The 13549-nt window shown below is 43.5% G+C and overlaps 1 protein-coding gene across 1 annotated transcript in view; it reads left to right on the top strand.

The window, feature by feature from the left end:
• Nucleotides 1-13549, top strand: part of UBTD1 (ubiquitin domain containing 1) — a 142466-nt gene that overhangs the window by 1738 nt on the left and 127179 nt on the right. The window lies entirely within an intron of this gene.

The raw sequence follows: 13549 nt of genomic DNA on the forward strand, positions 1-13549 counted from the left end.
GATAATCTTAAAGTCAAGAAAGACTTCTGTTGTCTGTGGGTCAATCAAGGACAGGTAAACTAGAAATTTTATTATTGATCATCACATGGATTGTGATCGATTCCTTTAGTGTTACTGCAATTATTAAGTCTTAGGGGGTATGTCTACTAAAGGGTGTTAAGCCTTAACGCGCACCGCAAAGTGTGTCAGGGGTCCTTTTACAAAGGAGCGCTGAAAAATGGCTTGTGGTAGTGTAGGTGCGGGTTTTGGGTGTGCGCAGCAATCCATTTTTCAGCGTGCCCGTGAAAAGGCCTTTTTTTAAAAATGTTACCGAAAATGGACGTGCGACAAAATGAAAATTTGCCGCACGTCCATTTTGGGGCTGAGACCTTACCGCCAGCCATTGACCTAGCGGTAAAGACTTACGCAGTAACTGGGTGGTAATGACCTACGTGCGCCAAATACCACTTGGCTTGTGTCCGTTACGCGTGCCTGAAAATAAAAAATATTTTTCAGATGAGCATATCGGACGCATGCCAAAAATGAAATTACCGCAAGAGCCACGCAGTAGTCGGGCGGTAACTCCATTTTGGCACGCACTGGGCGCAAGTAGACGCTTACACGGCTTAGTAAAAGGACCCCTTAGTGTTGTGCGGTTAAGTAATTTGTTTGCCTGTTCTAAGCACAGGGTGTTTCTGGAGGGAGTGTGTCGGGTGGAGAATGGGTGTGGACGTGATAGCACTTTCTGTTTACTGTGTGCTAATTGATTAGCTCGTTGCCATCCTAAATAAGAGGTGGTAAACGTTCCCCATCAACATTTTTTCAGGTTACGCCTGAAAAAAAAATACTGAAAATTGCTCTATTTCCTGGGCACGCTAGAAATGGGCATAGCACGCAGGATTGTCCCGCATTAGCATGCGCTAAGTCCATTTACTAGCATAATTAAGTAGGCATACCCCTTAGTTGAGAGAACTTTTGCCAAATACATACTCAGCAGAAAGTTCTTTTACAGATCAGAAATGTCTTTCATTTTCAGCATTTTCATGTTATTTATACATTTTTTAAAGGGTAGGTTGGTTACTGTAGTTAAGTGGAATTTTTACCAACCTGAGGTTACCCCCAGTATCCTGTTGACATGGTCTGTTGTGCAGATTATACATGTGCCACTGTAGTCCTAGTGTAGCAGCCTCCAAAAAAGAGGAGAGTGAGTGGTGCCTGAGTTTCCTTTAACTGTTTGGCAGTTGCTGTGTGAAAAGGGAGAATGTGATTTCCCCCTTTTCTTTGGCTACCAGAAGGGTCTAGGCTGGTTCTTCAAGATGTATGTACTAAAACAATATTCCACATATTATCCACTTTTTTAAAGCCTTCTTATAAGCATGTGAAGCAGGATGCCACCATCTTTCAAGATAGTGGTGCTGGAGGCAGGAGCGAGTGGGCATAACCCCTGCCTATTAAGATACAATGGGGAGGGGGGTCAGGGGTGCCTGATATGAAGGAGGAGGTTGGGGGAACCTGGCGGATGGTGCCACTAAACACCAGGGATTATGTTTGTCTTCGGGTCAGGGAAAGGGTGTGCCCCAGGGAATGGGGTTATTTTGAGTGAGGGGGGGGAATGGGGGAGTGATTGGGTGGGTACCACTAGACACCAGGGGGGTCAGGTCAGGTTTGGGGGCTGATGCAGGTGACTTGGCACTAGTGTGGGTTTTTTTAAATGTTGCCCTTCCTGTCAGTGCCTGAGTCAGTCACCAGATAGGCACTGACAGGAGGTTGACATTTCACAATTTATTTATTTAGATTTTGCTCACACCTTTTTCAGTAGTAGCTCAAGGTGAGTTACATTCAGGTACACTGGATATTTCTCTGTCCCAGGAGGGCTCACAGTCTAAGTTTGTACCTGAGGCAGGGGAGGGTTAAGTGACTTACCCAAGATCACAAGGAGCAGCAGGGGGATTTGAACCAGCCACCTCTGGACTGCAAGACTGGTGCTCTAACCACTAGGCCACTCCTCCACACAATGAGCTGCGGATTACAGCTGGGGCAGTTTGCATGCTTCATTCGTTGTAGCATGCTGTGGTAGTTTTGTAGTGATAGAGCTGCAGCTGTACTATGAAATTATGGTGAGGCTTTCTACCTCGGCCCTTTGGTTTCCTTGCTCCTTTGAGATATTGATAATTAAAATCAAGAGTCATCATCACCCCAGCCCATCGCTCCCAGAAAATCCTGTGAAACTGCATAATTGCTCATCATGCTTCTTAATATTATACTTTTTTTATATTATAAAATGAGGGTATTTCCAAAACGCTACTTATTTAGGGGAGTATATACTGTGAAAATTCCCCTCCCTCCCGTGGATGTTTCTTTGAAGCTGTGTGAGTGGGTTGTAGCTGCCCTTTAATGACCTTAGCAGTGACCTACTGTGACCGAGAAAAAGAAAGCACCAGACGGCTAACAGATAGAAACCCAGATGAACCTGTAGGAGATTTAATTTTTCTTTGCATATACTTTTTATCTCCTTTATTCTTAGGAAGCCAGTGCTAGCTCCTCTCAATTCCTGAGGTTAGAAGACAGGAGAGAAATGCAAAGCTCCTGCAGGGGAAGGAGGAGCTGATTTAAATCTGAATTAAGAAATTATAAACACATATACAGTAATCATACGTGAAGACCACCGTAAACTTATTTTTGCCCTATCTACTGCTTTGCCTCCCTTTGAGATATTGATCATTAAAATCAAGAGTCATTATCACCCAGACCAGATTGGGTTGTTGGCAGGTTTTGTTTGTGCCCTACAGCCATCCTCCAGAGCAAGGTGAGAAAACCAGGATTTCATCACTGCTGTGATGCATTGTAATGGTTTTGTTTACATTTCCAGCTTGGAAACCACCTTCTGTGACTGACAAACTAGTTATTGTACAAACTTCAGAAAAAAAAGAACAAACCCCCTCGCAGTGGTCGAAAACCCAGGAAACTATAGAGTTTCTTTGCTTATTTTCAAGTTAGCTTTGGGAAGGATTTAATCTAAATCCCGTTGAAAGAACTAGTTAGGAAAGTTTCTTCACTGATAAGCCAAATTGTATAAAGAATGTTTGCTTGTTTTTATTTTAATTGTGTGGGTCATGATTGAACAAAACTAAATTTGTTACTTTATGTTACTGACATAAAGTAGTAACTTCAGAAACCATCCCAAAAGCTATGGTTAGGAAAAGATTGGCTGCCCTAAAGAAAAAATAGTATGATATAAGAATACTGTATTTGTAGACTTGAAGATCTTGCATGTTCAGACATGCTCTCTTTATTATCCTGAAAAAAAAAGGAGAAATTCTGGTGATGCAAGATCTGGGTGTCTGAACAAAACAGCATTTTCTTGCTGGTGTGTACACGTGCCTGATAGATACCGGAATGTCATTAAAATATTCCCAAATGGGATCTTTTACAGCCTACTGCTATAATAGGAACTTTGTAGAAGGGAATACTTAAGCTTTCAAAAACTGATGCAGGGTAGATTGAGAATCAGAAACTTATTCCTTAGCACTGCAGAAATATTTTCTGTTTAAGTGCTTATGTGTGTGTGTAAATATGTTTTGTTTTTTTTTATATACAGGGCCAGTCTTAGCAATTGCGGAGTCCTGTGCAGACCAGTTGGGGGACCCCTGGCCCCTTACCTAGCTCTGCTCGCTTGTGCAGCCACACCCCTTGCCCACTCTGCCCTGCCCCCGATGACAAGAATTTTTGAAAATTATTATTTAAGATCTAGGCTCATACACCGAAAACACAGAGCCTCATTAAGTATGAAATAACAGACCACAGATCAGTCATAAAGATGAATTTTTCAAAATTATTATTTAAGATCTAGGCTCATACACCGAAAACACGGAGCCTCATTAAATATGAAATAACAGATCAATCATAAAGATATGAAGGTAAAAAACAATCTCAGGTCAGACTTGCATATACAGCAATACTAGAGAAACAGAAACTACTACTACTACTACTATTTCATTTCTAAAGTGCTACTAGACGTACGCAGCGCTGTACACTTGAACATGAAGAGACAGTCCCTGCTCCACAGAGCTTACAATCTAATTAGGACAAACAAGAGATAAGGGAATATTAAAGTGAGGATGATAAAATAAGGGTTCTGAACAAGTGAATAAGGGTTAGGAGTTAAAAGCAGCATCACAAGATATCAGAAATACTGATTTCCCAAAGCTGATATGTTCAAGTTAATACATTCAAAATAAAACACTTTTTTTCTACCTTTGTAGTCTGAGCATTTTATTTTCTATTCTATTTGGACCAAGTGTCTTTTCTGCTTTTCTTTCTTTTGTCTTTCCAGTTCTCCTGTGTATTTGACACTTCCCCATTCCACTATCTTTCCTGTCCAGAATCTCTCCTCTGTGTCCCTGTTCCTGTCCTCCCACACATGATCAGCACCCGACATCTTGGTTCCCCTTTCCTCAACTTATATTCAGCATCACCCCTCTCTCTCTCGCTCCCTGCCTCACCTCTTTTTCACCCTTGTCCCTCTGTATCCCTATCCTTATGCTCTTACTCCATGCCCAGCTTCTCTGTGTCCTGTCTCTCCCTTTTCTCTTCCCTTCCTCCTGCATCCCCCCCCCCCACACACACACACACACACACAGAGTCCGGTGTCTCTCTTCCTGTGGTCTCTTCCCTTCTTTGCCAACATGGTTTTTCCTGTAGGGTGTCCTGCCTGTGTGAAAACAGGAAGTTGCGTCACGGGAGGCAGGGCACTGCACAGGGAAAACTCTGATGTTGGCAGAGGCCGTCTGCTGTAATCACAGCCGCTGGCAGTGATCAAGCCAGGTGGGAGGATGCGGGGAAGTGACAGACTGGACTTGCTGGGAAGGCTGTGGGGGCGAGGTAGAAAAGTTCTGGACTTGTGAGAAAAAGGGAGAGGAAAAAGGAAAGAGAAAAATGTGAGGTGTTCGGTGTGCAGTGAGGATCAGCCTACCTGGCATAAAGAGTTGGAGGCTGCTTTTCCTCCTGCATTTCTCTTCTTCTCTCTCTCTCTCGTCTCCCCCGCTCCCCCCCCCCACACACACACGCACGCAGTGCAACATATTTCCCTCTTTCCCTCCATATTCAGCATCTGCCCCTTGTAACCTAGTAATATATAGTAACATAGTAGATGACGGCAGAAAAAGACCTGCACGGTCCATCCAGTCTGCCCAATAAGATAACTCATATTTGCTACTTTTTGTGTATACCCTACTTTGATTTGTACCTGTGCTCTTCAGGGCACAGACTGTATAAGTCTGCCCAGCACTGTCCCCGCCTCCCAACTACCGGCTCTGGCACAGACCGTATAAGTCTGCCCAGCACTATCCCCACCTCCCAACCACCAGCCCTGCCTCCTGCCACTGGCTCTGGCATATACCGTATAACTCTGCCCAGCACTATCCCTGCCTCCCACCACCGGCTCTGGCACAGACCATATAAGTCTGCCCAGCACTATCCCCGCCTCCCAACCACCAGACCCGCCTCCCAACCACCGGCTCTGGCACAGACCGTACAAGTCTGCCCAGCACTATCCCCATCCCCCCTTCACCTGTACTCCCACCCCAGCATCAGTATCTCTAACTCTTTTCCCTTGCCTCATTCCCATGGTACCTCATCTGGTTCTTCTTCCCTCCCCAGATCCAACATTTTCTCAATCTCCTCTCCTCTCCTGGCTCCAGTTCCCCTTCTCCTGTGCTCTGGAATCTCTTCCTACCCGTTTCTCCTCATCATCCACAGGACAACTCTACTGCTTTCCCTCTCCACCTCTACCTCCCCCCCCCCACCCCAGGGATAGCCAATACCGACCTCCATCCCCCCTCCCCATGCTGCAGGCCTCCAAACTTACAGACCACCCACAACATCAACAATGTAAGCTTTGGCCTGCCCTAAAATCCTCTGTACAGCGGCCTGCCTATAAAGGAACAGGAAGTGGCTTTACAGAGAAGGCTTCTGGGGCAAGCGCTTATATCGCTGACACTACTGGCGGCCTGCAGCATGGAGGGGGGGGGAGGCAGGAAGGAGAGATCCAAACCTTACAGGGGAGTTGGAGAGGTGCCACACCACTCAAGGGGGGAAGGTGTGCCTCCTTGCAATGCAGTGAGGTGGCAAGCTGTTTGGGGGGGCAGTACCCCATTGACCCCCCCCCCCCCCCCCAAAAAAAAAAAAAAAAAAAAATCTACACCCATGGCTGAGCAGGAGTTCTTCACTCCCCAGCAGGAGTGCAGGAAATGATGTGCGAGAGATTTGACAGGTCTGATGATATCAGAGCCAGCAGCATGGAGACCCTGAGATCGAGGCCCTCTGCAGCACTGGTCACCCCTGCATCTACTGCTCTTTTACCAGCTGTCATAGAAGTTGAGCTCTGCTTGTGTATATAATCTTGTTGAATAGCAGATTGATCTCTATGGGGCCCTTTTACTAAAGTTTAGTGCAAACTTAGTGCACGCTAATGTCTATTAGTGCATGTTAAATGCCAAGAAGCCCATTATATAACTGTGGGCTTCTTAGCATTTAGTGTGTGCTAATTCTGTTAGCACACACTAAGCTTTAGTAAAAGGGCTCCTATGTGTGCAGAAAGTGCTTTGCAGCTTTGCAAAAGTTTTCCCATTCTGCTTTCAAAACAAATGCAATTCAAATGCATTAAAAGTACAAGTTTTAATGATCAGCACAACATACTCTACACTTTTTAATGTGAAAGAATCATTCTAGAAATATGCAATCAAGACTTGATATCTTATTCTAAGTTACTTTTTGAATAAGTCTTCACATTCCTTGAACTCTGTATTTGGCAGAAGCTCATTTTGCAGCAACAAGTCATGAGTCATTGGGATAAGTATCTACCAACTTTGTACAGCTGGCTAGTGCAGTTTTTGCCTGTTCTTAGCAGAATGGTTCAAATTCTTTCAGGTTCACTGAGGATTGTCTGTAGACTGCAATCTTCAAGTCTTGCTACAGACTTTCTATTGGATTTTTTGACTGAATCATTTAACATTCACTTATTGTTCATCCTAAAAAAAAAAAAAAGTGAATCTTTTTCCAAGACCTGGTCAATTGCACTGGAAAAGCGTTTCCTCTGGGATCTCCTGGTGCTTGCATCATTCGTCTTTTTCCCTTCGGTCCTCGAAAGCCTCCCTATCCCTTCTACTGCCACCACTCTGCTTTACTGTAGGGATAGTGTTCAGTAGAATGGTGTGCTCTGTTTCAGCCATATATTTTGATGTGTATTCAGATCTAAAAGTTCCATTTTGGTCAGAGCAGATCACAAAACCTCCCATGTGTGTGTGCAGTCTCTCCTAGCTGTTTCTTTGCAAATGCTATGGCTTTTTTACAGCAGTGGCTGTCATTATGCCACCCTCCCATACAGAACGTGACTCAATTAATTATTACTGAAGTTATTTTTCTTTAGACCTTCAAAGGTAAACCCAGCGTCACTTGTTAATCACAATCACACTGTTTTATGTGTGGTTACAGGGTTCATACCCTTCATGTCACAGGTCAATGCATATATTCTTGTAATTCAATTTGTTTTCTTAGCTTTTTATATATTCATATCAGCTGAAAAGTAGGGTTATACAACAGCTTATAGATTCTTAAGAAGCTGGAAAAATAGGGCTATACACCGACACGTGTTTCGCCAACAGGGCTTTCTCAAGGTATATCCCTAAAAAAAACCAAAGAGAACAATCACCTCTGTTTGGAAAAAACCTTTACTCAATATAGTCATAACTTGCTGGTCTGTTACCTTTAAGTCTCGAAACGAGTATCCAGTGTTCGGAACCCCAGCTGCCAACGTGGCCACGGCGTTATCTTTGGAAGGTTTTTAAAGATACAATCACATGACTCATCCAGCCAGTAACAGAATCTGTCAAATTAAGGATTGCCATTCAATTTCTCTGTTGAGCCCGTAAGGCTCAACCGCATTCAGTTTAAAGATCCAGCGTTGTTCCTTGTAATTCAGAATCGCATCTGTATTACCTCCTTGAGCATGTTTTGTAACAGTGTCAATAATTCTCCAACGTAAATCAGTTGTAGAATGATACAATTGCACCCAGTGTTGGACTAAAGGCGCCTCGTCCATTTGAGTAGTGATCTTAGATTTGTGCTCAGTGAGTCGGACTTTCACTGGTCTGCTGCTCCTGCCTACATATATTTTGTTTCATGGGCATTGGATAATGTAAACAACATTTCGGATATTGCAGTCAGTGTTTCTGTGTGCATAGATTGTAAGATTGTTATGCGGGGCGGTCTAACTGTTCCCCTGTGTCGTTAAAACGCACCATTGACAGGGACCACAAAGACTGTGTTTAGCATCTGCTGTTATCATTTTATCAGATTTATATTTAATTAGTTCACCTACATTTTTTCCGCGCTGTAGGGCTGTGATAGGGTGGTCAGAGAAGAATGTATCCAATTGAAGAACGTGCCAATGTTTATGGATAGCGCGGGTCACTGCGCCTGAGGCTTGAGCATATGGTAGAATGCAAATTAATTTATCCATTTTTTTCTGGGCGTTTATATTGTAGTAATAATGATCTATTTGCATATCGAGCACGTAAATATGCCTTTCTAATTAGTTTCTTTGGATATCCTCTTTGTAAAAAAACATCAAGTCAAGTCAACGGCTTGTCTTTTAAATTCACCTATCGTGGAACATATTATTCGGAGGTGTAAAAATTGGCTCATACAGGCCATGTTTGTGGAGTAATCTTGAAACTATTCCACAGGAAACATTTTTCCTCAGTCTCAATCAGAGACCTCTATAGTTCCTTTAAAGTAATCTTAGCCTCACAGTGACTTTCCTTGCCAGCTTCTTTAACCCACTGCTTTGGAGGGACAGCCTGATCAAGGTGCCGGTAAACTCTTTCCACTTTACAATGATGGACCTGACAGCGCCCCAAGGGGTACACCAGGCCTTAACAAATTTCCTTTGAATTTAGGAGCCAGCTGCTCAGACCCCTTTTCCCATGCCTCTTCAAAGTCTACTGTACTAAGTTACTAAGGTCTGAGTTACTAAGACTGTTTGGTTTTTGTTTATTATTTCTCCATCTACAAAATAAAAGTTAATATATTAAGTCCCTTAATGCAACACTGTACTGAACAGTGCTAGCAGAGGCCAGTGGTCTCCATCTCCCTGCCCAACTGTCAGTAGCATGTCATTGACTCCAGTACCCTTCCCTCACCTACTTTCTCTTTCTCCCTGCCCCCCTCCCAACAACTTACCCCTAAGAAGTCATCCATTCTGCATATTTTATTTATTTATTTTGAACATTTATATCCCACATAATCCCACCAAGGCAGGCTCTATGTGGCTTACAACGTTGAAGGAAGAGTACAATACAATAAGTCATATGCAAGATGGAGTAAAGAGTAGAGGAGGGGAAGAAAGGGGGTCAACAGGGGAGAGGAATAAGGGAATGCAGGGGATCAAGCAGGAGTGGAGAAAGAATGAGTACACAGGTAAGTCTTTAGAGATTTCTTGAATAGGCTGTGTTCGGCCGTCTCCTTTAACGGTGATGGTAGAGCGTTCCAGAAACGGGGGCATGTGTAGCTGAACGACGAGGCAAAGAGCAGCTTATATCTCAAGTTCCTGCAATCTGAATGTAAGATTAACTTTCAGTAATAGCCCCCCTAAATCATGGACCTGGCTCACCAATTTCACTGATCGATCACACAAAATGATGTGAGTTGGAATATCTTGGGTCACATGACTAACAAATATCGCTTCAGTCTTAGACACATTTAAAATCAGTCTATTCAATGTCATCCAGCTGGCAAGTTCAGAAAAAATTGATTGCAGTTGGCTCACTGCCTGTCAAAATAAAGCATCAAAATAAAAGAAACTATCATCAGTGTAAATCAGGCTTGCCTAACCTACAGCCTGTGGGTCAGAATCCAGCCCACCAAGTGCTTTTTTTTTTGGCCCTCGGAATCTTGGCAATCCTTGTGGCACTTACAGCAGGATTCCTGGCTCATCATCGGCTCTCTGTAAGCTTGAGCCACTTGGTGCCAGAAGTTCAGATTAGTAGTTCAGTTTCAAGTCTCGTGCGAGACCAACCCAAACTTCCAGCACTGAGTTCAAGCTTGCAGAGAGACTAGGTGATGACTGTGTGCGGAGGGGGAGGGGGGGAGTACATGAGAATGATGAGAGAGACTGGGTGAAGGCTGGGGAGGGGACAACGCACCATTGCATTTTGCCACTATTTCAGGAAGCATACAACAAAATATGACAATGCATGTTTTGGCCCTCTAAATGTTACAAAATATAAAATGTGGTCCCCGATAAAAAAAAAAGTTTGGACAAGCCTGATGTCAATCCTGTACTGCAAATTCAAAGTCTTCAGTTTCCACCATAACGGTATTTAATAGATATAAATATAGTAGGCAACGACAAACCTTTAGGTACACCAGTTAACCAAATCCTTCAGATTAGAAAATAGATCTCCAAAGCATACTTCCTGTTTTAATTTACTTAAGAATGATATAAACCAGTCAAGAACTGGTCCAGAAAATCTAAAGGACTGCAGCCTTTCTATCGAGATGCGATGATTTACAGTGTCAAATGCAGCCAAATTGTCTAACAAGACAAGAAAATTAGCCTTGTTCCATCGTATCAGTCCTTGATAACAGAAGAGACTCGGGGCCCGATGCCCAAAACTTACTGGGCCAGCAATGTGCTTTTTTGACTGGTTCCAGCTGGAGATGCACAAAGGACAATGGGAATGGTATGCTAATGCATTTAAATGAGCTTATCAACATTCAGATGTCACTACTGAGCGATGCACAGAAGCAGCCCCTACCTCTACAGGGGGAATTTTAATGGGAGGTCAGAAGCTGTCATAGCGTGACGGTGGCTACTGGATCTCGCCACTGCAGACATCTGTTTTTCCTGAAGCCTGTCTGTTTCTCCTGGATGTTGTAGACCTTTACTTTATTCTGTTCCTATTCCTGCTCGGTAGCTCTGGGAAGGCAGTGTGTCATGTAGTGAGTGAAGGGGAATGTCTGATCAGAAAGCTCTGCTAGAGAGCTGGAACTGAAATTATTCCAAAAGTGCCTTCCCGATCTGTGTGGTGTCCAGTCTGGAGCAGAACTCGGGCAGCCAGCCCAGCTCAGCCTGACGCACCCATTCCTTCCATACCAGGCGCTCCAGAGAATCTGCGGGACCAGCTCAGTTCCTGCCATTCCTGGGCAGTCATTCGATGCTCGGATCTTTCCCGGGCCTGCTGCATGCCTCCCAGCACCTCTTGCACTTATATTCCCTGCCCTGGGCTTTTCAGCTTGCCTCGGAGCCATGAAAGATTTTTTTTTTTTTTTTTTTTTTGGGGGGGGGGGGGGGGAACACATGTATGAAAGCAGTGTATAGCACCCACTGTTCTGAGCCACGCTTAGTGTGTGGGTGCTCTGCGCATGCCCTGGTGCTTTCCCTATTGAGCTGCACAGTAAAAGTCCGTGCAACTCATTTGCATGCGATTTTCTTCTGAGAATCACTCGCTATTTCCACTTCAGTAACCTTTTTTTAAACTTATATAATCTTTATTATAAACCACTAACAAAATACAAACAGCCAAGAAAACAAACCAAGCATAGCAAGGTCACTAAGCACAATTACATAGTGGTAGTTTTCAATTTTTATCCCCTCCCCTTCCTCCCACCCTAGCATCACCTACATAAAACAGGATCTAGATCGCATATGTTAACTTTTCACAGTGACAGTAACGTGGTCGATCCTGACACACACCCCCCACCCAATTCAGCAAGTAACTGCAAGAGCAAGGTGACAAATCAATTCCACACTTGGAACCAAACCTGAAACAGCTGCCTTGCTCTATGAGATTGCCGTTGAACATCCAGCCTCTCCAGTTTCATTAGATGAAATAGCTCATTTCTCCAAGCAATCACAGAAGATGCAGTGTCCTGATGCCAACACTGTAATATACACTTACAGGCCAGAAAAAAAAGCCTTATGTAAAAGAAGATTCAGACCCGATCTGAGGCCTAAGGAGACAAAGTTAGAAAACAGGATATTGGCCCTAACGGACAAGGTAGAAGTCAACCACCGAAGTGGAGAAACAAGATCAAGACCAGTCAAAAGGCGGCAGGCATTTACCCAAGATTGAGGTCAAATAGTTCAGTACCCACATCCAAAATGGCTTAATCAATGCACTTGAACAAAACATATGTAACAAGTTGGCTGGAGAAACCCCACAGTATGGACAAGCGGAAGTAGGCACAATATGGGCCAAATATGCCCTATGAAATGAGATACACAGTCTGAGCAAAAATTTATATGGATTGAGTAAGTCTTTTGATTTTTTTTTTCATTAACAGGCAGAGGCCATCCACCGTGATCCTCTCCTCTGCCTGCAGGCCCTCATTCCATGCACTGGACACGGTTTCATAGTCCCAATGGGGCATCAAGCTACGCAAGCTGAACCGGTAGAAAGAGAGCCCCACCTTGGTTCGCTGAGACAAGATTAAGGTTTCATCAAGTCTACTGCAACCCCATTTAAAGTTTTATTTTATTTATTAATTGGGATTTATTAACCGCCTTTATGAAGAGATTCACCCAAGTTTTATGTTAAATTGTACAGCAGGTACAGTTTAACATAAAACTTAATTGTAGCATCAAGGGAAACAATGTAATGATGAACCTGGCGATAATTGGAAAATCTTAAGCTGCCCTCCGTCAGAAGAGTCTCCAAAGGACTTCATGGTATTGTCTTCGGTCACCAAGTCATGGACTTAAGTCAAACCATGATGAGATCATCTTTGTAAGTAGAGTTTTGTAGCATTGGGATCCAAGTCTCTATTACCCCACAGTGGAAGTAACATTGTAGAGTTAGAAGACAGCTTAAGTTGCTTACACATCCAATGCTATCCCTGTTGCATTGTTTTTAAGATTGGATGCGCCTTGACCATCTCAATATGAGTAGGGTACTTAGTGTGTAGATAGAGCAAATGGGTAGGTGCAATTAGTTGTTCCAAGGTGACCAGAATGAAGTAAGTAGTGCCATTAATCCCGTCCACTAAATGTGTCATTATAAAAGCCATATTATAACGCCTCAAATCAGGTAGTCAGGCCTCCCCAGCCAAAGGGTAAAGAAACTCTTGGCCTCTTACTATTCCACAAAAACTTATGCTAACTGTTCTGTAAAAGATTGATATTACAATTTGTAACATACGATGGAAAAGTCTGTAATACATACAACCATTTGGGAAATAAAACCATTTTATATAGCGCAATACGCCCACTGAGGGACAATGGCAACGATGTCCAAAGGGCTAAGACATCCAAGGATTTTTTTTTTTTTTAAGCAAGACAGTTAATTTGCCCTGTAAGCATCTGTCACCTTGCTGGTTAAATAATCTCCCAGGTACCTTCATACTGGTACTCCCCCTATGGCCATACCTTTCGACAGCCGCAAACCAGAGATCCAACCGTGTACCCGCACTAGGTATAAAAGCCCGAGTTAATAGAAATAACATATCATTAGCAAATGCCATACACTTTACCTCCTCCCCACCAATTTGTATGCTTTGCACCCCCTGGTTT

Source organism: Microcaecilia unicolor, chromosome 5, assembly GCF_901765095.1.
Source record: "Microcaecilia unicolor chromosome 5, aMicUni1.1, whole genome shotgun sequence".
In the NCBI taxonomy this organism is placed as follows: domain Eukaryota; kingdom Metazoa; phylum Chordata; class Amphibia; order Gymnophiona; family Siphonopidae; genus Microcaecilia; species Microcaecilia unicolor.